Source organism: Triturus cristatus, chromosome 7, assembly GCF_964204655.1.
Source record: "Triturus cristatus chromosome 7, aTriCri1.1, whole genome shotgun sequence".
Taxonomy (NCBI): domain Eukaryota; kingdom Metazoa; phylum Chordata; class Amphibia; order Caudata; family Salamandridae; genus Triturus; species Triturus cristatus.
The window spans coordinates 767,494,732-767,519,046 of NC_140590.1; the positions used below are offsets into that span (position 1 = coordinate 767,494,732).

At 45.3% G+C, this 24,315-nt stretch overlaps 1 protein-coding gene and 1 long non-coding RNA gene across 4 annotated transcripts in view; one reads left to right on the forward strand and one right to left on the reverse strand.

Annotated features, from left to right (window-relative positions):
• Positions 1-24,315, reverse strand: part of LOC146810510 (guanine nucleotide-binding protein G(o) subunit alpha-like) — a 433,476-nt gene that overhangs the window by 384,404 nt on the left and 24,757 nt on the right. The window lies entirely within an intron of this gene.
• Positions 9,464-19,544, forward strand: LOC146810511 (uncharacterized). Its single transcript, XR_014965699.1, has 3 exons — positions 9,464-9,564; positions 10,144-10,188; positions 19,394-19,544. It is a non-coding gene; the product is annotated as an uncharacterized LOC146810511 (long non-coding RNA).

The following is a 24,315-nucleotide window of genomic DNA, read 5'->3' on the forward strand; positions in this document are numbered from 1 at the left end:
TCTTTGCACTGCCGAATGCTCATTCCTTTCCCATTTTCCATCATTAATCTTGACTGCTGCCTATATTATCTATGTAGTGCATTTGTACATGCCATTTATAGTTAGTTTCTTTTAGCAGTTTTCATCATTTCTTTAATGTCATGACCCATGCGGTCATCAATGTCAAGGATGGAAAGGAATCCTCTACTGTAACATCATATATAGTAGCTAGTATTCACTCCTAACACATTTCAAAACTGGAGAGCTCTGTGAAGAACTCTAGTGTTTTGTTTCCCATCCCTCAAATGAAATGTACTTCTGTTGCGAAATTGACGACCAGACCCTCTGCTCACAAGGTTTTGACACTAGGAAGCCTGGACTGAAAAGGATTTCCTGACCGGAGGCCGGTATTTACGACCTTCAACTCTGAGGTCTTCTCATTGTTAAAGGTATGCGCTCCTCACCCTGGCATTTCCGCTCTGGTTCTGGTCTTCTGAATGAGAATAACCATAAGGATTGGCGCCTAAGATACAGAATTCACTTGTACATATGCATACTAGTGCAGGAGCATTTGGTGCCGACAGCACTGCGCTTGTTTTAGTGTTTGGCAGATAGTTGTGCTTCACTTTCTGCTCTGCAGTTTTTCAGGGCATCAAAAAAGTGATGGATGGAATGCTTGAATTATTCTCCAACATTGGAAACCGCCCAGGGCAGCTCAGTTTGTTGTTTTTCAACAGCAAAGGCACCTCAGTTTGGACCCAGCCATATGCAGATCAGTCTGGACTCTGCTCCAATGGGAACAGTCCAGCCCGAACTTCCAGGTCAGGTCCTCTCTGAACACAAGCAACCCAGGACTGGTTTCACCCTTACTAGGGCTCATCAGCCAGGTACAGATTGGTTCCAGTGGCATAGTGAGAATGGGAATCTTGTCTGACACACTGGTCACACTTAGGGCATCAGAACGTAGCGATGGAGGGAATGCATCAATCAATTCCAGTCACTTGCACTCTTTTTTTTGATGCCCCGCAGATGTTTGGGTCTCCTTGTGTGCTGCTTCGTCAGCGCTGTGACAAGTTGTGCGATTTTGCTTTTGTAATGCTATTATTGGAAATTATTAGCTTCAAACTTTACTGTTTGATATGTGTATCCTTTGTAAAAATTATATGAAAGAGATTATTGCTTTCATGTGCTGTGCTTTTAAAGTGCATGACCATGCAGCAGGAAGTGATCGTAGCAGGAAGTCCTGGCAAACTCTTAGGCTGGAAATCAGTTGCCACCCTGCCCAAAGTGTGTAAGGTGCACTTTTCATGCCGTACAAATAGTACATAATTTATCATGACACTCCGGTGCTTAATTTCAGTGCAGTGTAAAAGTACACAAGAATTACCCTATGATAAATAAACTGTGTTGTCAAAGAGAAATGGGCACTGTGGTGGTACAATAAAAGTACATAAATTATGCATACAATGCAAAACCGCTGTTGAGTACATTTATGTAAAAAATGTTGCTGCAATGCACCCTACCCACTTAGTGGCAAATAGCTTCATTATTTTGGTATGGTTGCCTCTTGAAATCTATGCTGGTGCAAAAAGAACCACTTTTTTTAACCCTTTAAAATGCTGAGGCTTTTCCATCTCCGGTGTCAAGCCTTTTTTATGTTTATGGTTTAAATCTTTTTATTAAGAACTTTGTCAAAACAGTTAGCAATTCAAGGGCAGCACTGTAGCCGTTGGCACACGGTCAAAGCATGCTATGTTACAAATAGCTGAACAGGTTAGGCGCCCAACGCAATTAGGGAAGTGTGCTAATACTTATAAAGGAGTCTGACTCTAACCCCCCCTCCCCCCCCCCCCCCTCTTCGTCACTTGTCCACTGAGAAAGAAAAGAGGAAAAACAGGAGAAAAGAGACATAACCTATGTGTAATCCTGCAACACCAGATGTCAAGGGTCTGTTTGCCGTTGGTCAGAGAGTCGCAAAAGGCGGAGATACCTGGGACAGATGACTTCCCGGAATTCAGAGGAAAGGAGGGTCAGGTATGGCTGCCATAATTCGTTGATTGTGGATCCCTTCCCCATCATGGTCAAAGTGAGCTTCTCCATACCAAACACGTGCCACAGTCGATATAACCAGCCTGTAAAGGTAGGAATCTGGGGGGTGCGCCAGTGTGTCAGAATGTTTTGAACGGCTGATCCCAGCGCTATGGCAATCAGCCAGCCTCTGCGAGATTTTAGTGGGTAGGTCAGTGGATTCGGAAGGCCCAGGAGGACATAGGCAGGGAAGCGTGGGATTTGTGTGTCAAAATGTTTATCCACTTCCGCAAGGATTTGGCCCCAGTAAGATTGGAAGTGGTTGCATTCCCACAACAAGTGTACAAGAGTGCCCCGCCCCCCACAGCCCCACCAGCAGTCCGCCTCTCGGGAGGGATCCATAGAGTGTAGACAGTCAGGGGTGTAGTACCAATATGTAGTCAGTTTAGTGAAGGTCTCGGTCAGGCCCATGTGATATGCTGAATGGCGGGCTCTGTAGTACACCCCTGACCATTCTTTGTGGGTTAGTGTTCTACCAAGGTCCCTTTCCCATCGCTCACGGCTCGCATTGTGCATGTGTGTGTTCCTATGTAGTAACATCTTATATAGATCTGAGATTAGTTTTTTGTCCGAAGTACGGGTGACTAGCCATTTCTCAAAGGTTGAGAGGAGTCTGCTGGCAGAAGGCAGAACCTGGTTGTGTAAGGCCCAATGCCCAAGTTGAAGGTACTGTAGCCTTTCGGTCTCAGGTAACCCGTAGTACGACTTGAGTTGATGAAATGGGATAATCCCAGTAAGATCAAACAAGTGGCCATGGGAACGACACCCTGTGGGCCTCCAACATGTGAAGGCGGCTCTGTCCCTGCTCAAAGTCTGGGTTGTCAAAGAGAGGAGTAAGCAGCGAGGGAAAGGTGGTCAGATTATGCTTGGTGTTAGTACAGTCCCACGTTTCAAGGGTGGTCCGAGTGATAGAGGACGTGTATAAATTGGGAGGCCTATGCACCTTCCTAAGGAAGGGAATCCCCTGTAGGGGCCGGGCAGCTACGGCCTGATCTTGGAACAGCCAGCGTTTTTCTGATTCTAACCGGCTCCACTCCACTAAATGACGCAGTTGCGTCGCCTGAAAATACAGCTGGATATCAGGGACATCGAGGCCTCCCTCTTCAGGTAGAAGCACCGTCAAAGCCTGTTTCATCCGTGGCTTACGACCGTTCCAAATGAATTGAGCTAAGTCAGATTGAGTTTGCTGAATCCACCCCTGTGGGGGTCGGAGAGGCAAGGTTTGAAATAAGTATAGAATCTGAGGTAACAGGGTCATTGTGACTGCCGCTATTCTACCCAGTCAAGACAGCGGCAAATGTTTCCATTGGCGTAATTCCCGTCGCAACTTTGCCCATAGTTGTGCGTAGTGAACGGTTACTGTGGCTGGCAGAGAAGGAGCCAGCTGGATCCCGAGATATGGAACAGAGTTGGCCGCCCATTGTATGGGGAGTTGCGCCTGGAGTTGTGCACAGGTGGGAGATGATAGGGAGAGATCCAACGCCACCGCTTTTTCCAGATTCACCTTGAATCCCGAAATTTGTGCAATGGTCTCCAACTCTGCGAGGCAGGCTGGGAGAGAGAGGACCGGGTTCGAGAATGAGATCAGGACATCATCTGCATATAGGTTAATCACATGAGTGTCCCCGCCAAATTTTATCCCCGTGATGTCAGGGTTATGGCGAAAGTGGGAGGCCAAGGGCTCCATATAAAACGCAAAGAGGAGGGGCGACAAAGGGCACCCCTGTCTTGTGCCCCTCTCTATTGGAAACCGGGATGAGGTATGGCCATTCACCTGCACCGTAGCCTTGGGAGACCGGTAGCAATTGAATATGCGCGTTCGGAACTTCTCACCCATCCCCATCCGCTCTAGGACACGGTCTAGGTATGGCCAATGGACCCTATCAAAGGCCTTTTCGGCGTCGATGGCAACAAACATGTATTCCCCTGGCGTCCTAGTGGCTTTCTCTATGAGGTGGAGTGCCCGTTTGGTATTGTCGCATGTTTGGCGTTGGGGAATAAAGCCTGCTTGATCTGGAATATGGGGCTCAAGGCGGGTGGCTAAGATTCCAGTGTATAGCTTAAGGTCCACGTTAAGGAGAGATATGGGGCGATAAGCACAGCATGTCCTCTTATCTTTGCCCGGCTTCGGGATGACCACTATTGAGGCCTACAGCATTTCTTCTGGAATGGCTCCAGGTTCTGCGAATGAGTTGAAGAGTTTAGTGAGTATTGGGGCCATCAGTGCGCTGAAAGTTCTGTATAATATGGCCGAAAAGCCGTCGGGCCGGGGGCTTTGGCAAGTTTAAGGCGGGAGATTGCTGCGATGACCTCCTCAATCCGGATGTCCCTGTCTAGGGAAGCTGCCTGGGCCTCAGTCAAAGTGGACATGTCAGTGGCTGCCAGATAACCAAAATCATCAGTAGAAGATAAGGGCGCACCAGCGTATAAGCGGGCAGAAAAGTCGCGAAACGTCTTGGCTATTGCGGCATCCTCTGAGACGCAACTACCACCCCCAACCCGGATCTCACGGACCCCCTGCCTCTGTCGGGTCTCACGTAATTTGTGGGCCAGAAGCCGACCGCATTTGTCACCTCCGGTGTAGTAAGCATGGCGCAACCTGAGGGCTGCATACTCTGCTCTGTCCTGGTCGAGGGCCACCAACTGTTGCCGCACTGCCTTCAACTGACACCCCACCCACGGCGCCCCTGTCCGTTGGTGCATCTGTTCGAGCGCCTTCGTTTTTTGGGTGAGTTCTTCCCGCTTACGCTCCAGTTCTGCATTTTCGGCCGTTGAGATAGCCAGTATTTCCCCTCGGAGGACCCCTTTGAGCGCTGTCCATTGGGTAGCTGGGGACGAATCTGTTATCATTGTGTGAGAGATAATCATTTATTTTGTGTATTTTAGTTGTTCTACCACTGTGGCACGGCGTAGCAGGGTGTCGCAGAGACGCTAGTGTCGCGTGGGGGGGGCTGGGGGAAGTGTAAAGGTGGCTAGCACAGGTGCATGGTCTGATAAAGAAGCTACCCCTATGTCTACAGTCGTCGCTAGCACACATAGTGGCGTCAAGGTCAGCAGGTAGTCCAGCCTGGCGTAGGTCTTATGCGCATTAGAATAATAAGAGTACTCCCTGGAACTGGGATGGAAACTACGCCACAGGTCGATGAGGCCTATGTCTCGTAAGCATGTCAGCCCCGCCTGCGACAGTGCCCCTGATTGCCCAGTGCGGTGACCAGATCTATCCGCCACATTATCAAAAACCAGATTCAGATCACCCCCCAGTAGGATCCACCTTTCCGTCGTGGCCGTTGCCTCGGTGAGTGCTGTGTGCAAAAACGTTTCTTGTCCTTCGTTAGGGCCACACACGGAACCCACTGTGAACGTGAGGCCTCCTAAAGTGAATCGGTACGCGAGTAGCCTCCCCCTGATCTCGGCCTCCTTATGTAGGAGCTTACCCCGGAACCTCTGGGCGACTAATATAGCAACACCCGCTGTCTTGGTGTGACTATAGGAGAATAGCTGGGTTGGAAATCTACGGGACTTAAGCCGGTAACAATCTTTGGGTAAAAGATGCATTTCCTGCAGTAGGCATATATCAGCCTCAGTGCTTTTAAGACAGGATAAGACAGCCCTGTGCTTGACGGGATTGTTAAGTCCCCGCACATTCAGTGTAAGGACCTTAAGTGTGGTGGGAGTCATTCAAGCGGAAGTGGATGATGAGGGCCATGTTCGCTGGCTAACGCCTACGTTTGTGCTCTCTGGGAACGAATCATGGTGTCGAGAATAGCTACTATTGCAGAACTGAGTTGCTAATATAGAAGAGTGGACAAGGGACCCCAAACGAAACAACCCTAAACAAATATCAAAGTAGAACTCTTCCGCGTGGAGCAGAAGTAAAAGGGTGAACAAGTGTAACCACAAAATAGTCTGTCATCCGCAGATAAGCGAGTAAGAGTCATCATGGGGGAAAGATCAGAACCGGGGGTATCCTCTGCATCCCCGCCGGCGGCCCACTATTGTAGAAACAGGCAGCAAAGGAATGAGCAAGCTTCAGCCAGGCTGCGATTTTGCCAGCTCAGTAGTCAAAAGTCTCGATTGCTGCTTTGCGGCCCTCTGAAATTTCGGTAGGGTCTGGCCGTCGAAGTTGTCGGCGTCTCCTTTGTTGTTTCCAGCGGGGCCCCGTGTCCGCCATCCGGGAAGAAGAGTCGTCTGTCTCGCTTTCTTCTGCCGGGGGGGGAGGGGCGGTGTCGATACCCAAAAGGCAGCAGGCCTCGGATAGTGAACAGAGATGGAACAGCTTGCTGTCCATCCGGAAGATCAGGCGAAATGGGTGACCCCAGCTGTAGGATATGCCCCGTTCACGGAGATGCGAGGTCACAGGTCGAAAGATTCTCCTCTTGTGCAGGGTGAGGGCTGCTAGGTCTTGGTATAGGACAGGATTCTGCCCGCGGAAGGACAAGGGGTGCTTCTGTCTGGCTTTCTGAAGTATTTCTTCCTTGATTCAGTAGTCCTGGACGCAGACTAGGATGTCCAACAGGGGTGGGGGGTGGGGGGGGGGGAGACGGGCTGTGGCAGGGCGCGGTGCTCCTACTCTGTGCGCCCTGTCCAGTTTGAGCTCAGCGCCCGGGGGCTTGCCCAGGACATGGTTGAAGGGAGCCCTGGTGTATTGGAAGATGTTGTCCGCCTCCACATTGGCCTTCAGCCCCCCCGGATCCTAATGTTATGTCGAAGGGAGCTGTTCTCTAGGTCCTCTAGGTGGGACTGTAAGTCCACCTGTTGGTTGTGGATCCTGTTTTATGGTTAGGGGACTTTGCACTTTAGCCATCCGAACTATTTTCCCCACAAAAGCTATCCAGAGCAAATTATGTCCCTTTCCCCCCCACATGCTTTGGAATCAAAAGGTGCGCAGGGTTTATGGACTCCCCTAAAGTAAACCAAGAAAATAGCCAAATGACAGCAATATTTTACTTGAAAAATGTGACAAAATTGCTGTGAAAGAAAGTATTTTCTCACTAAAAATTGCATCAACAAAAGGCTTGCTATACTCACAGCTTTCAGTAACAAATCAACATGGACACCACAAATAAGTCTTGTTAATAAAGACATAGAAGTCTTTGAATGTGCGGTGGAGAAGAGCATAGATCTATTCAATAAGAAAATACGGGTTAAAAATAACCTAAATGCCCGCGAACGCTCGGCCCTTAAGACCTTAGAGCAATTACATAATCTTACAATCAAGCCAGCTGGCAAAAGGTGGTAGTATCGTCGTTATGGAGACTGAAGACTACAACAGAAGAATACACATGCTCCTCAACATTAATGAACATTATCACAGATAGAGCAGAGAAGAGTTGAATGCTCTCATCTGCAACATCAAAAATGTACTAAGCTTCGCTAAAGAAGATGGTATTATTTGTAATGATGAATTTAACTTTCTATATAATACTAATCCTATTATTCCCGCACTATATGGTCTCCCAAAAGTGCATAAAAATATAGAAGATCCCCCCACGAGACCCATGGTCTCTAGTATTAACTACTTGACTGAGCCTCTTAGTAAGTACGTAGATATTTTCTTAAAACCGCTGGTAGTACAACAAAAAGCATACGTAAAAGACACCACTGCCATGATCCAGAAGATTGAAAGTTTGGATTACAACCCTGACATACAGTGCCTCGTGATGTTAGACAGAGGCATTGTATACCAATAGCCCTCAGGACAATACCATACGTATGATTGAGAACCTCCTTGGCATTGAGGACGAAGATTTGTCTCCACATGAAACATTTATTGTTGAATGTGTGACCATAATATTGAAAAATAATATCTTTATTTGGAAAATACTTCTATAGACAGATCAAAGGGACCAGCATGGGAGCAACCTGTGCTCCCAGTCTGGCCTGTCTCTACGTGGCCCAGTTCGAGGAGAAACACGTCTTCAATGTATCGGCACCTTTTTTTGAAAACATCTCTCATTGGTCCCGGTACACTGACGATGTGTTTTTCATCTGGACAGGAACTGAAGAAACCCTAGCAGAATTTATAAAATGGATCAACCTTTGAGATGCCAATCTTAATTTCACCTCTAATGTGAACACATTGGAATGTGAATTCCTGGACATAAAAATTAAACACACAGATGGGCTATTAAGTATAGAATTATTTACGAAACCCACTGACCGGAATATTATGCTAGACTATAATAGCAATCACCCAAGCTGCCAAAAAGACAACATTCCGTTTGGGCAATTTTTACGTTTAAAACGCAACTGTACAAACATTAAAGATTACGACAAACATGATGTGAAATTAACTAACGAATTTATGAACAGAGGTTACTCAAAGAGGTTAGTGAAACATGCATATAAAAGAGCTAAATATTTCAATAGGGAGGCCTTTTTTGAGAATAAGCCCAAAACAATAACTGGTGATAATCCACCTTTAATCTTTGTCACCAACTACAGTAATATTAGTAACAAAATTAAAAACTCCGTGAATAGAAACTGGCACTTGATCACTAACCAAAAGAAAGAGACCCTACCCAAACCTATGTTCACCTTTAGACGTAATCGCACCATTAGGAACTGTTTGGTGCATACTTAGAGACATTGAACATAACAAACAACCTCATATACCCAATGCCCTCCTTACCAACGGATACTTTTGTATGTAGTGGGTGTAATAATTGTAACAATATCATGAAAGGACCATCAATGGTCCACAATGGCGTCACCCATAAATTTAACAACTTCATGAATTGTCATACTAAAAATGTGATATATTTCATCATATGCCCATGTCTTCTAGGCCATGTGGGTGAAACTTCAAGAGAGATAAGAATAAGGATCAACGAGCAGCGATACGGTCGAATTAAAAAAACCTCTCCTTTAGTAGAACATTGGCATAAAGAACAGCATAAAATTGAAGATCTAAAGTGGTGTGGTGTAGAAACTATCCACATGAACATTAGGGGTGGTGATCCAACCCTAAAAAGGAAAAAACAGGAACAATTTTATATGTCTCGTTTCAATACCTTTAGAAAAGGACTAAATAGCAAAGAAGATTGGGAGAGGCTTATCCAATGATGTAATTATGGTTTCCCCGCCATAATTAGAATATGCATTCTCTGTTGGAACTAGGGTATCGACAAAATACTTTGAAGTATGAACATTTCACCCTATACGAGTGAAGTGTATCCCACTTCAAGATGGCCGCTCTATTTACGGCCTTTTTCTGTGAATATTGATAAAGACTAATGCTCGGTCTTCTTCTGAATAATGTTTTCTTAAATTGATCTTTTGTTTAACAATAGTTATAAACTCATGGTAAATATGAGACATTAAGTTTTTTTTTTTAAATGGAGTTTCAAAACATAGTTATGTGCAATATTGGCGCTCGATTCCATAGTACACGTCATGTGACTCTCGGAGATGACTTATAAAAAAGTGGGCCAAGCTACACACTTCTGTGTATCCTGACCCGGAAGCCGTGAGTTGTTGCAGTCTCGGTTTTAACAGGTGAGCGCAAGGCCATGACAGCTAGTCTGTTATTTAGATAGACTTTTGCATAGGCAATGCAGTTACATTGAGACAAAAATAAAAAGATAAAAAGTCCACCGCTTAACATAGGTAATATCAACAACTGTTTCTATGCAGCCAAGTGATACAGGCAGCAAACCTTTTCTGGTGTTTTTATTGCATTTTTTATTCCATGTGGGTGCTCAATGTTCCATGTAACCTATAAATATCGGCAAAATGACTAAGTCCGATAAGTAACAACCGACGGTGGGATACCGAGAACCATACACCAACATAGAACTTCGTACAGAGAAAAATGTGAATACCCAGTGTACACACACACATACGATCTCCTTAATTATAAATACAATCTCATATTCTGTGGTTTACCGCAATTAGATGGATGAATGCCACAAGAATAAACAATCACTTTAATTAAAAATGTAATCGCAGACCTAGGAGCTGGTTTCATATTGCAAGAAGATGCATTAACGAAACTAAAACAATCAATTAGAGTAATACAGACAATTTAAACATGGCAGAGACCTGGAAATAATATGACGCTTTTTCTTTAAATAGGTTTTTAAACTACTGGATGCACGTTCATCACGGCAACCATATCAGGTAATAATTTAAATAACTATATGAGACACAGGCTATTGATGCCCCAACAACGTGGAGTGACTATCTTATTCTATTTCTTCTTTGTCTCTCCCTGATAATAGCCGATTCTCCCTATATTTTGAAAAAAACGGGGTACATTTTGGTTCTGGGATATGTGTATCCAACCACGGCTCATCAACTGGTGTTACTGATGTACAAATTTATAGTTTTACTTCTGGTAAGCTTGTCCCATGATGTCAAATAAATGTGAAACTCTTTTCATTAACAGAATTGGTTATGTTAATGCGCTCTATTAAATTTCCATATAGATTTTACGTATAATCAACAATAGAACGGCGACACGAACTAACACAACCAACACCGTTTGGTTTTTATATGCAGGTATGCTTAAGAACTTGGAGGATTTTTTTTATACATATAAAAAATTACATATTTTGGAGCTACCGTTGAAAACATCTTTTTGTGCTTTTCTTCATTCCTGAAGGTTTTAAATAAGTGGGACATCTTCAATCCCCGATTGTGAAAGCAAACTGCTTCTTTGGAAAGCCTAGTGAAATTAAATACTAGTTAAGTCCTACATTTGTAGGTATGTGCCTTTGTTAATAAAATATTGCTTAGCATTGCCATCAAAATTATGGGCAGTGCTTGAATGAACATGGGTACGTTATGCTGGAAAACATTGCTTGCTTTGTGGGTAACAAAATTAAAGGCTCTGGCATTTTGGGGCTTGACAAATCGTAAAGTAATTATGTAAATAAACATTTGTAGTTGTTTTAGGTAGTAAAGTTTAAATAAATATAAATACGATGTCAGCAACACATGAGAATGATCATAATATAATGTTTCTGTTGTCTAGAAAACTGTCCTTAGGATGAATGATTTACCATCCACCGAAACGCAGCGTCGACTATTCTGTTTTCTTGTGGTAGTGCAATTGTATTTTAATATGAAATGTTTTTAACCTTGATTATGTATTAATGTGAAATGAATTGTATATGCTTCAATTAGTGGGTTATTAGTTTTCTGTGTTGTACTGACTTATTAGTATTGAATTTCACTATATTTATTTGTTACTTCACCCTAAGCACCAGCAATGTGTAGAACCTCAAAACTGAATTGGTTTTAATTAGGGACCCTTTGTGTTTCTTGTATATATTGACCCTGTCCCTGATTGGATTTTAAGGGTACCTCCCTTGTTTTTCTCAACCTTTAAAGCTATACATTTCAGAAAAGTAGACAACATTTTGAATTCAGCAAGTGATCTAGCTCGCTCATGGTTTTACCAAAGAAACTAATTGTTGAAATAAACAAATAACGAAAATAAGTAGGGTAACAAAAATAGAAATAGGCAACAACACTTTAATCTGTAATTTCCCCCCAATGGCTGACTTACAAAAGCAATATACTATTATGTCCATCAGATCCACTTGGTCAAAGGTGTTGTTGGTTCTCCAGAAAATGTGACACAAACTGAGATGCAGCTTATAATAATTTTTCTTAAAGTATTGACCAGGCATCAATTCTATGTCAGGACCAGAAGCTTCGTATTAGGCTGTTTTTTTCTCATTTATTCCACTCCAGCAGCCATTAACAAAACTTCAAAAACTACATTTCCCATGAACCCATGGGGAAATTGAAATAGAAAAAGTCCTATGGAGTACAGATTTGGTTCTCTCGTGGCCCCCCTCCCCCTCAGGTCTTCTTTTATTGACCGCCCTCGGGTGGTTGGTGTGTTGACTCCCCCGGCTGGTGTTTGCCGCCCTTCATAAGTCGTTTCGCCTTGTTTGTTGTATTTTTCTTTTTTGTTGTTATTTATACTAAAAGTGTGTATTCTGATTTCCCTTATGTGCAGTCTGATCTACTGTGATAGTGCGGAGCCCCTGTGGGCCAGTCATTGTTTTCTGATATGCTGGAACACTTAGACTACTAGCGGCCGGCCCTGGTAGTTGTAGGCCCGTGTTTGTAACCCTTTTTATGCACAATAAAATCTTTTCAAAAAAAAAAAAAAAAAGAAATAGAAAAAGTCCAACATATTGTCCAATCCTGGATCAGTCCGGCTTGTGACCTTCCCCCGAGGACGCTCTACCCTCCTCTTTCTTCGCTGCTCCAGCAGCATTCAGTTAAGTGATTTTTCCTCTCCGTGTTATTTGGTTGTTATACTTGCCTTATGCACAAAGTTTTGCGTTGAAAGTTGTGCCGACGCGAGCGCTATGCTATTACTGCAGTTGCTTTGTGTTTAGTTATCTTGTGTGCTTCATTTTGACAGTTTGTCAATTTCCTGACCGCGGGAGTGCTCTTGCTCCTTAGGCGGTTTTTGATTGTTACCGGCTGGCTCAGACGCGACGCGGCCCTCCCACCGCTAGAGGACCGCATCATTTTCATTTTCTCCTCAGCGTGCTTGGTGCGCAGATTTACCCCCCTACCCAACCAAAACTGCAGTGAGGCGATTACCTCCTGTTATTTTAAAACACGCAGGGGAAGATTTTTCACTGTTTTAGCTTGGTATTGTGAGGCGAAGCCGGTTTTTTCCTTGAGCCTTTGCCTGGAGTATACCACCCGTGCCTCGGGTAAGACAACTTCATTGTAAAGGGACCCGCCCAGGCATATTTACCCTCTGAATGCAGAGATGTGGAATTCCTATAGCCTGATGCCCAGGACATATTGTTTGGGGTCAAGGGCAACAAGTTTTCATGTGCACTTTGTCCTTGGGACAAGTAGGCCCAAACCCCTGCAGCACAAACCCTTTGGCTGCCAGTGTGCAGTACCACATTATGGATCAGGGAAGGGCACAGTCTACAGTTAAGGTAATATGTTTGTCCATATATTAATGCTGTTCAAACTTGTATTCATGGTTCATTAATTGAAAGACTATTATTAGGGTGAGCACATTAAGTAAACTAACAGTGGTTCCAGTATAAAAATGTGTACACACGTTTTCAAAGTTTAGCAATATGAGGCTATGTATAATGCTCTGTCGCCTATTCGAGGGAACGGAGGAAAATCCTGTGAACTGCACCATTGACGGGACCTTTACACCTCCCCTGCAGGGTGCTGACGGCCCCTTTAATGTGGACTGGATCGCTACAGGCGGAGGCGCGGCTCGGACGACGTCATCGGGAACGGACGAATCAGTGAGCAGGGAGCCTCGTAAAGCGGAAGGCTGGAAAACTGACGGCGCAAAAGCCCTTGGAGCAGGAGAAGGAGACGGAGTGAGCAGAGCGACGGGAGAGAAGAATCGGAAGGAGTGCGGAGGACGAGAACCAGAGAGTGGAGCGTCAGGAGCAGAGAGACCTACGGAGCCAGGAGGCCAACTTCACGGCATCTCGCCCCGCCACGCGCCTGGAGGAGCGTGGCTGGGAAAGGTACAGGGCCGTATCCTGGGGTTACTATCCACACGGGGAGGGAGATAATCAGGGAGGCTTTTTGTTTTACTTGTGTGGGGAGGTCACGGGGTGTCTTAGGTGGGAGGGAGGAGTTGTATTTTTTTGTCCTCCGTTTCTGGGTGTGTGTTATCCCAAGCACTCACGTAGTTTCCCTCTTGTCACGTATGACGGTGACGGACCCCCGGTGATTCCTCACTCCCTTTCCCCCTCAACTATTGGACGTATCAGGATAGTCCACTAATCCTTCTTCTTACCTCCCTTCACGTGTCCCATCTGAGGCGATCCCCCTGTCCAGGACGGAACCAAGGAGAAGACGACCACGAGAACCAGGCGTACCCCTAGTGAGGACCCTCAGGAGTATAAAGACCTCACCCCTTTCGCCCCGGAAGGAAAGAGAGACAACTGTGTTTCATCTGAAATAAAAGCCTCAACCTTATCCCTGCTGGTTTAGTGGCGTTCTTGTTATATACAGGGGAGGACGACGCGTAGGCGACATGCTCCCAGAATGCTCTCTGATTTGATGCAAATATTTGCAGAAGCTTGAAAGCAAGATTGATGATTCATTGCTTTCAAAATAAAATGTTCCCGATTTCATTTTTTCATGAAAAAAACATTTAGCTAAACTACTGTACAATTTCAGGTACAATTTCTTTGCAACATCATTTAGTAACATCTGTTGAGGCATGCTAGAATTTCCCAAAAATATTCATAATGAAAAATCAATTTAACCAGTTTTAATAAGATTATGGGAAGCAAAAACAAACAAACATTGGCAAAGCCAGTAGGCCTGAAATTGGTTGTCATCTTTATAGTTTTGTCAATGTGCGACTTGTTCTGGCATGGTTTTTGTAAAACCTTATTGGTTTGGGAGCTACCAGGCCCTCACCATTATAACGAACATTGGCAAAAGCAAAAATTGTTTTTGGTCTCAAAAAGCACACACTGCCACAGTAGTTATTGGCACAGTAATTACTGGCACTGAACAAAACTCCTTTGTGCCGATATGCTCCTTGTAAAAGAGCAGAATGCTGTCACTCACAGTAAAGCCAGCCGATACAGAGAGAGAGACAGACAGAATTTTAGGAAACACAAAAGATCATGGTCAACGCCAGACCAAATTAGGGGCCCAGTTAATAAAGAAAGTCTCAAAAGTGCACCAATGTTAGATGTCCTTGCATTAAGTGCAGCTATACGTCTTTCATGAAATCCCAAGAATTTACATAAGTAGGACAAGAAATAGTACTCCTATAAAACATTTGTGAACTGTATTTTAGCATGAGCAAATATGTATGTGTGTACTTGCTCATGCGAAAATCTGAGCGTTTGCAAGTTCACTTTTCCTCCAACCACTTTTTTCATTACTCTGGAAGAAGGTTTACCTCTGTCATAGTCTGGAGTAAATTTCCAACATTTCTCAGTTTGGGAAAAGATTGGAGAAGAGTGGTTGAAACCCCTTAAAAGATGCAATTTAGTAGGTTTGCACAGACTCAAAAGGGCATTCTAACCCTGGAACAATTGCTTACCACTTCCTTTAGCCCCAGTATGTAGATCTGCGGAACGTGGCAACATAAGGGGATTGCAAGTATTCAAACACTACTATGGTATGAGCCCAGGCATAATCAGAGAGGCTATATCAGAGCTCTTATATAGTGAGATTGCTGCCATAATTTGTCGCCGCACTACATGGCACCAAAGGGACAAGTGTTTTTTGGTACAGGGCAAGTAGATTTATGAAGCAACCTGACCCATGGACAAGTAGATGTTTTATTAAATTCCACACTCCAGTGAATGTGAAGGGAGCTAAGGTCCCAATCTAATTCTTATAAAATACCATAAAGGTATTCTGCATCTTTACAGGGAAATCCCCTCCTATTAACCCCTTCATAAGAGTTTTGGGCAGATCCTTCACTATGGAGGATTTTGAGGACCAATTTTACGAGGAGAAGGAGGAAGTGACATACTTACCTGTGGACGATCATTTTTGTCAGGTTATGGACTCCTCTAAGGGAGCCACCACCATGGACACTGCCCTGAGGATGGAGAAGAAAATTACGCAGTTACAGGCCCAGTGCCTGAAACCGCTGGACTCCAGGGAAGACCAGTCAGGGGCACAACACACCTTACCTCTAGGGCAGCCCTCCACCTCCGCCCCAGACCCCAAGAGGAAACGCGCCGATGACGCTGGGGTAGACACAGATGCGTCTGAGCGCCTAAAAAGAAGCATTTATGGATAACCAACCCCTTCTTCCCCCTCCAACTGCTCCCCAACCCTCAGAGGACCTGGCGGGACCCTCAGGGTTTTGCAGATTCTCTACCTGTGACAGATCAGGATGAGTCCCCCATACTTCTGACGGTGATGGTGACTGAGGCAGCCTGCAGTGCCGGAAGTAAGCAGTGACATGATGAACCCGGACGATCTGCTTCGCCCCAGGTCTGCAGAGTGGGTTCCGACCCCTAAAGTAGCAGCTTACATGGCATCTAGACTCCGCAAGCCCTTAAACAAGAAGTTAGAAGCTGCCTCAGGGCAGAGTGCCCGAGACCAGCTATAGAAGGAAAGGTCACCCTCACCTCTGAGGTGGACCCAAAAATGGCTACATTCCTAGAAAAATTTATTAGAGAGCCCAAAAAAGGCATTGATCATTCCTGGAGAGCGTCCCAGGACAAGCTCCTGGACACGGCAGGTCCATTAGCTAAAATCCTGGACATGGCGGAAGATCTCTCCCGAAATTCTCTCCAGTTGGGCCCAAAGGGTGGTCATTTTCCTGGGTAACGCTAATGCGGCCATTTCCACGGAACGCCGCCGATCCTTGTTAATCAAAATTGACCCTAAGTTGGGGGAGTGGGCTACCTCTGAGGCCGGGCCGGTAGCAGAGGGCAATCTCTTCGGAGAGCCTTTTGTTAGGGAGTTGGGCAAGTTTGTTAACCTGTTCAATTCCCTGGACAAGGCTCACTCCTCTATCACGCGGATCTTCACCCCACGTGTTTTTGGGGCAACTGGTCGTGACAGGTGGCGCTCGACCGGCCGCCCTTACAATCAAGCCTCCTTTAAGTCGTCTGAACCCTGTTGAGGACAATAGCAAGATCCCAACAAGTTTGGGAATTTCTACCCTACCAGGCCACAGCAACGCCATAGAGGAGGTAGAGGACAAGGAAACAGCGGCTACAATAACCAACAAGGTGAGCGTTCAGAGTTCAGTGGATGTAGTAATAGGGGGAAGACTATGGTTTTTCTACCACAATTGGTTTCTTTAACATCAGTCGCATGGGTGTTAGACAGTGCAGGGTTTTCAGATACGAGTAGATCGAACAGCCTGCCCAACTTACCCCCTCCAAAACCCAGTTTTTTTCAAGAGAGCAGAGCGACAAGGAGATTTGCGATCCGTTGCGGAAAGGGGCAGTGACCATTACGACCCGTCATCCCCGTTGTTTCCTCAGCAGTATCTTTGTAGTGGAGAAACGGGATGGGGCTATCAGCCGGTAATCAATCTCAGAGTACAATGGGTGGCTAATCTACCGCCACTTCAAGATGGAGGGAATCCATCTTCTCAGGGATCTCATCCAGGCCAGGGATTGGATGGTCCGCTTGGACCTCAAGGATGGGTACCTCAAGGTCCCGATGTTTCCCCCTCAAAGGCGTTTTCTCCAATTCCAATGGAATTCGCAGACGTTAGTTTCGATCTGTCCTCCGCTCTGTGGTGCTTCACCAAACTAATGAAACGGGTGGTGTAGCGCATCATATCGGAAGGGGTAAGGATGATTGTTTATTTGGACGACATCCTCTTGATGAATCAGTGCCCCCAACGCCTGCTAGCCCAGTGGTTCAGGTTGGGGTGCCCGTTGCGGGGACATTTCTACCGGAGGAAAATGGCCTTCCACAAAGCAAGGCCTTCATATCAACTGTCTGGAGCTGATGGCGGGCTCCTTTGCTGTAAAATGTTGGACCAGAGACAAGGTCGAATGTTGTGTCCTTCTCAAGATGGACAATGTAGCGGTGATTCGCTACATCAACCATTTAGGGGGGACAAGATCCAGGGCATTTTCGGATCTGGCACAGGTCCTCTGGATGTACTGTCCATCTAATCGGATTTCTCTTTCGGCGGAGCACCTTACCGGGTATCCAACAAGGTTGCGGACTGGTGCTCCCGCCACTGGAAGGATGCCAGCCTGTGGTGTCTGCATCTGGGGGTGTTTCGAGAACTCCAGAACCTCTGGGGCCCATTCTCGATAAACATCTTTGCCTTGAGGCTGGACGCCCAACTGAAAAGGTATTACAGTTGGCGTCCGGATCTGGAAGCCTTTGTGACGGATGCTTTCCTGCACGATTGGAGTACGGAGCAGGGTTACGCATTTCCGCCTTTTGCGATGATCATGAGAGCGTCATCTCAAATGAGACGACAACTAGCAAATCTAGTATTGATCACCTCGATATGGAGGTCTCAAGCTTTGTTTCCAGTTCTGATGGAACTTTCTTGGGATTTTCCAATCCATCTACCCCAGTTTCGGGATCTCCTCACAGATCCGCAGGGGAATCCTCACCACTTCCTACTGTCAGGGGGCCTTCAGTTGATGGCCTGGTGGGTTACAGGCAACATTGTAAAGTGCCTGGCCTTTCGGAGGACGCTGCCTCATTACTTGCAAAATCCTGGACAGAGAGCACGAACAAGAGGTACCGCTCAGCCTGGTCTTGATGGGGGAGTTGGTGTCTTCGACAACAAATTGATCCAATGGGGGCGGACGTTGTCTATGTCCTGAATTTGTTGGCCTCTTTAGCCAAGGAGGGCTTGTCCTACAGATCGATTAATACCTTCCGATCGGCTATTTCAGCGGGCCTTATTCCGGTGGATGGTCATCCTATTGGGGAGCACCCGCTAGTGTTCAAACTTTTGAGGGGTATTAGGCTGTCTAAGCCACCGGAACGTCGTTACTCTGTCCTTTGGGATGTCAATAAGGTTTTGAACTTGTTCAGGTCGTGGCCATCGAATAAGTATCTTTCTAGGAAACAGATATCAGCAAAACTGGCGACACTTTTATGTCTAATATCCTGCCACAGGGTTTCTGATGTACGAGCCTTGGACATTACGGGTCGAGTTTTCACTCCAAAAGGAGTTACCGTCCACATTTCCAGAATGACAAAGTGTAACTCAAGATCAGTGTCTTATCCCGCTTTCCCGGATACCCCAACATTGTGTGTGGTCAGGGCATTGAAAGCCTATGAGGTGGCGACAATCAACATACGCCAACAGGGCGTCAAGCAGTTGTTTATAGCCCTTACTAAACCACACGGGGCAGTTTCCTCCCCTACAATTGCCAGATGGGTTCACTGGGTTATGCAGGAGGCAGGGATAGACACTTCCCTCTTTGGGGCCCATTTGATCAGAGGTGCGATAGCATCGAAAGCTTTTGCTTTGGGAGCACGGCTGGAAAATATCCTTAATGCCACGGACTGGTCATCGGATTCTACCTTCAAAAGGTTTTATTTCAAACCAGTGACCTCACTGGCGTCTCTAGTGGTTGATAAGCTTTAAACTAGCCTAGTCCGAAGCCTCCAGTCCTGACATTGAATGAAAGATTTCCTAGCTAACGTAACAGAAAGTTTCAATTCTATTAAGGACGCGGAGGCGAGGATTTAACCCACCAGTTTGCAAACCCTCCCAGAAAGTCCTCGTACGTTTGGTGAGTAACTCGTTTTTGATTTCTCCCTAACTACTGCTAGAACATGAATATGTTTCTTGTTCTATGTCTGTTGTGGAAGCATACTGCTTAAGATATGTTCAAGTAGTTCCATATTAGGAATCTCAACTCTGTTCCCTTATTTGACCTAGGTGCGGACGCCAATAAACAGGAATAACTCGAAGACTGGCAAGCTGCGGTCGCACGAAGCAAGAGGAGGATAGAGCGTCCTCAGGGGAAGGTCACAAGCCGGACTGATCCAGGATTGGACAATATGTTGGACTTTTTCTATTTCCATTTCCCCATGGGTTCATGGGAAATGTAGTTTTTGAAGTTTTGTTAATGGCTGCTGGAGTGGAATAAATGAGAAAAAACAGCCTAATCCTCGCCTCTGCATCCTTAAAAAAAATAGACACTTTCCGTTAGCTAGGACATTTTTCATTTATGTGGTAAAACATGCCCAAGATACTGTGCTTAGGAATAGTGGTAATTCGTGCCTTTCTGAACTTGGGTGTCACCCATACTACCATTTGAGTCAGAGGGTATTTTGCAAAAAGTGCTCTTTCCAGACCACCAAATTACATTCGTAAGCCAACAAAATAGAGAAAAATGTAATTGATAGTAACAAATATTTTAATATTCTCCGTTCCCATAATTCTCCGGATATGGTACCTCACTTGTGTGGCAGGGTCTATCACTCATGACAGGAAAGGCCCCAAAACACACCATAGAGACATCAAGGTTACACCTTGCAAATTCACCCATGCTAGCGATGTGTGTAGCTGTGTGGGTCCGGACTCAGTCACCACCCATGGAAAACTACCAGACAGACATTTCAGAAAATTAGACACCAAGGGGAGTGAATTGCATGGATGCCACTATTCTTTTCTTACACAAAATGCCCTGTAAGAATCAAACGTTGTATAAATTCACACGTTATGCTCCCATTTCTATGAGTGAAAGTTCAGAATCTGGGGGGATCCAGAAAAGTACCACCACGCAGCATTCCCACACCTCTCCTAACTAAAACAGTACCCCGCTTGTGAGGATGGGCCTATTATTTGAGGAAGATCGGGCTAAACCAGTGACCATATTGATATTTTATTGACTTCATATGGTCACAGTTTTCTACCGTGTACTGTGGAGGTAATGCAGAGGATGTGAACATCTCATCCTCCACATTAGAGGGGTTAAATAAAATAAAAAGATACTAAAACCCTCACAACAGAGGCGAGCCTTGTCGAGATTGAAAATGGCCATGTTCTAACTTTGCTTTTACAGCCATTCACAGTATCCTTGAAATGACAGCACCATGATGGGTAGTCAATAATAATCACTGCCCTGCATCAGCTCCTGAACTGCCCACACACAAGATCCTGATTTGGATGCAATGCCAGACCTCCAGCAGCGATATTGCTTGTGGCAAGGTGCTATCTGTTGGCGAGCTGGCTTTGGTTCGGCTTGATTTATGACCCGAGGGTGGAGTCGCAATTCATCCAGGATGCGGTTGGCAGTGCACAGACTAGAGCTGCTGCGAGGCCATTGCCTGTCACAGAGGGTCCTTGCCGCCACCCGCCAAAAACGACGAGTGCCGGTGAGACCAAAGCAGATTTCAATCTTGGAGGCTCAACCATGTGCCAAGTGGCATGGGAATTGCCACAACCATGCCGTGAGCTGATCGGCCTGAGAGTAATTGTGGGCGAAGCGCCAGGCCACCACAGACCTGCACCAAAACCCCCTTAAGATATTTCTTCTCTTCAAATAGTGACGAGGGAGGCTTGCAACCTAGTTTGTGGATGGCTGGTATGCTCCCTGGGGAAAGGCAACTGCTGTGGTGCATGTTAATGGTCATCCTGCTATTATACAATGTGGTGGGGTGGTGACTGAAATAGGCTACAGAGGGCCTGGGGGATACCATGTAATAAACGTCTGGAGACTCTGGTGGGACTATACCAGACATAGCTGTTTCTCCCCTGGCAGCTGCTGGGGAGGGGAGGGGGAGCTTCCTGCCACTTCTGATATAAAGCCTGTGTAACACTAGTAGGGAACTTATGGCACTGACCAGCCTGCCCCATGCTCCAGGCGAGAAGTTTTTGCCTTGATGGCACGATCAGTTTTGGGGCATGGATGCTTGATCCACTGAGACATTGCTGACGGACCCTAGTCCCTTGGCAGATACAGATGCACTATTGTGCGATAATGGGTAACGTGGACCAAATGCCGCTTACAATTTCATTTGACCGTAAACGATTGAATGGAAAAAGTCCTCAAAGTCATAAGGGTACGAATGAAGACCTTGAATATGATCATAGCAAAAAAAACAAAAAAAACATTCAGGTACTGGAATTCTGGAGTCCAAGAAAACAGGAAAGAGATCATTCTTTCTAACCTTTTTGACAGGACAAACTCCTCCTCAGTCTTCAAAGTAAAATGTGGAAACAGATCGCTGACCCCGATGACGGTGCGCACGGCTCAGTGCAACCTATCATTGCCTGCCAACTAAATTAAAGAGGCAGAACATTGCACTGAAAATAGTCTGGGAAAAGCTTAACTTGTAGCATGCAGGATCCTCCATTAGACACTTGCCAAATGTCACTTTGTCTGTTCAGGAGGCTTGTTTATCATTCCACAGTGTCAAAAAGAAACTGCAGTCCATAAGCATGACCTATGCCATATTAACCTGCACAATCGATGTAGGTTATCAACGGAGGATACATTTTCAGTGATTCACAGTTGACACACCAATTTCTCACTAAATACAGAAGGGAAACTTTGGAGGCACCTCCCTGAGGACCACAGGAGAAAACAACTGAGGAAATGGAAAGCAGGGACTACAATAATCCACATTGATTTGCTCTTTGATACAACAGCCCATTATCAGGTGCAGCTCAATCTGGTGGCCATGCTGGTTGAGCAGTTCCCGATTAGGTACCCTCGCCCTCTGCTGTCTAGGAGTCCCATCAGGTACACGTTATACATGTGAGGAATAGTGAGATGGTAATGCACCTTCACTCACACACTTTTTGGTTTGCCATGGCCGGCCCTGCCTGCAACACCCCCTGAGTGGCCACCACTGCAATATACAAAGGGAGAGGAGCCCTACACTCCTTGCCCCTAGCGTGCTCTGCATATGCAATCCTCAACAGCAGGTTTTAAATTATATAGCTATAGTTTTTAATGTGGGAGCAATCACTACCACTTTAGAGGGCAGTGTGCGTAGGGAAGAGAATTATATAATTTCACTTGAAGACACATAACGTAGCTACACAGTTATTAACAATGCCTGCATGATCACACACCTTTATTTGTGTCCAAACCTCTCTTCCCCAATATGTCCCACACACAGCTTAGACTGAAGATCAGTCCATTATCATAGAATCTGCATGGGGTTGAATGATGTGTGGAAGGTCAGAGCAATAACAGCTTACTTGAACAGGCGCAACAATGATATGGCTCTTCTACAGGAGCCACACTTGATTCCACACAATAAAAGTCTGAGGACCGATAGGATGAGCAGTTGCCACCTGGTTTGCTTTCTACAGCACATATGGCAAGAGAGAAGTGACCTGGGTAAGAAGGAGCTTCCCTCTTTGCATATTGAGAACAGTCCAAAACCCAGAGTGCCGACTCTTGGCAGCACAATGGTAATTAGAAGGTTTACTCATTACTCTTGTAACAGTACACTGCCTATATACTTACTGCTCCTAATTTTAGACTGACCTGCAACGAATATGTAGATTATGTCCTAGGACAACAAAGTTCGGACGGGACCTTAACATTAGTCTGAACACTGACATAGATTTATAAGGGACAGAAGTGAGAGGACTGTCTACCCCTGCCAACAAGGTTCTTCATATAATTGAATATAATAGCCTGATTGACGCCTGGAGGCATGGATTTAAACAGTCTAGAGATTACACATTTTACACTTCTGTCCATAACAGGCAATCATGCATAGACTATTTGCTTGCAAAACACGATGACTGTCTGTGGGTGCAAGAACTTGAACATTTACTACATACTGTGGAGTTGCAAATCCTAACTTGCACACAGACCTGGCTGTACCTGCCTGAGGCCCCCCTGGTTGCTGCATTCAAGGATGAGGTAGGTGAGTAAATCTTGGAGTTGGGAGTACTTCTGCATAAATCTGGATCAATGCTGGACTGCAGTACATTGTGGGACACCTTTAAGGCACATATCTGGGGCATATGTACATTAAAATAGCCAGGTATACTTAAGTTGATTCAACTCCCTCAAATTGGCCTACATGATGGCTTTGCTAAGGAGGGAGGGTCCTGAACTGCTCTGCTGGATATCCTACTAGACTCTGGCCATGCTGCCCCTGACCCACTCACTGGCTTTTAGAGGCAAAACCCACCAGGGTTGGTAACTGTCACTGTTGCTGTAGGAGCTTGCTATGATGCTGCTTGCATGTGCAATGCACAGGCCCCATTCAAAAAAGGGCCTAAGATTTTCTGGGAGGCAAATATATACATGTGACAATGAGGTTAATGTTTCCACTATGCTGCATGAAGTCAATGACTTCGGTAGTCTCTGGTTATAAAATAAATGGGGAAAAGTCACAGATTTGTTTAAACCTTCTTTTCAAAGATTTATAAGCCACCCTTTTGTAGGCCCTACTACCCATAAGGCAGGGTACATGGTATTTAAAAGCAAGCAATTTAGAAATGTAATGTTAAACATGTCCTTACAGTGAAAAGGCCCCAAAAGCTATTTTCACTGTAGCAAGGAAAAAAAATGGGTTACTTTATATTGAATAATGCTAATTTTGGTTAGGAAAGACCTAGAAAAATAATAAAACCACTATTTTTTTTTAATAGTTATTAAGAATCCAATTTCAATGCTTGAGTCAGATGTTTTGATACAAATTAAGGAAAAAGGTACTTTCAGAAAGTTATGTTTCCCCTTAAAAGTGTACTCCCCTAAAAACTCAGCAAAGGGAGATTGATAGTTTTATAAATGGAGGGAAACGATCACGTACAGCGTGCCTCCAACATACCAGGCTACGTCGGCCGGAAACTTGGGGGTGCCCAATATTTTCAGATACTAACAA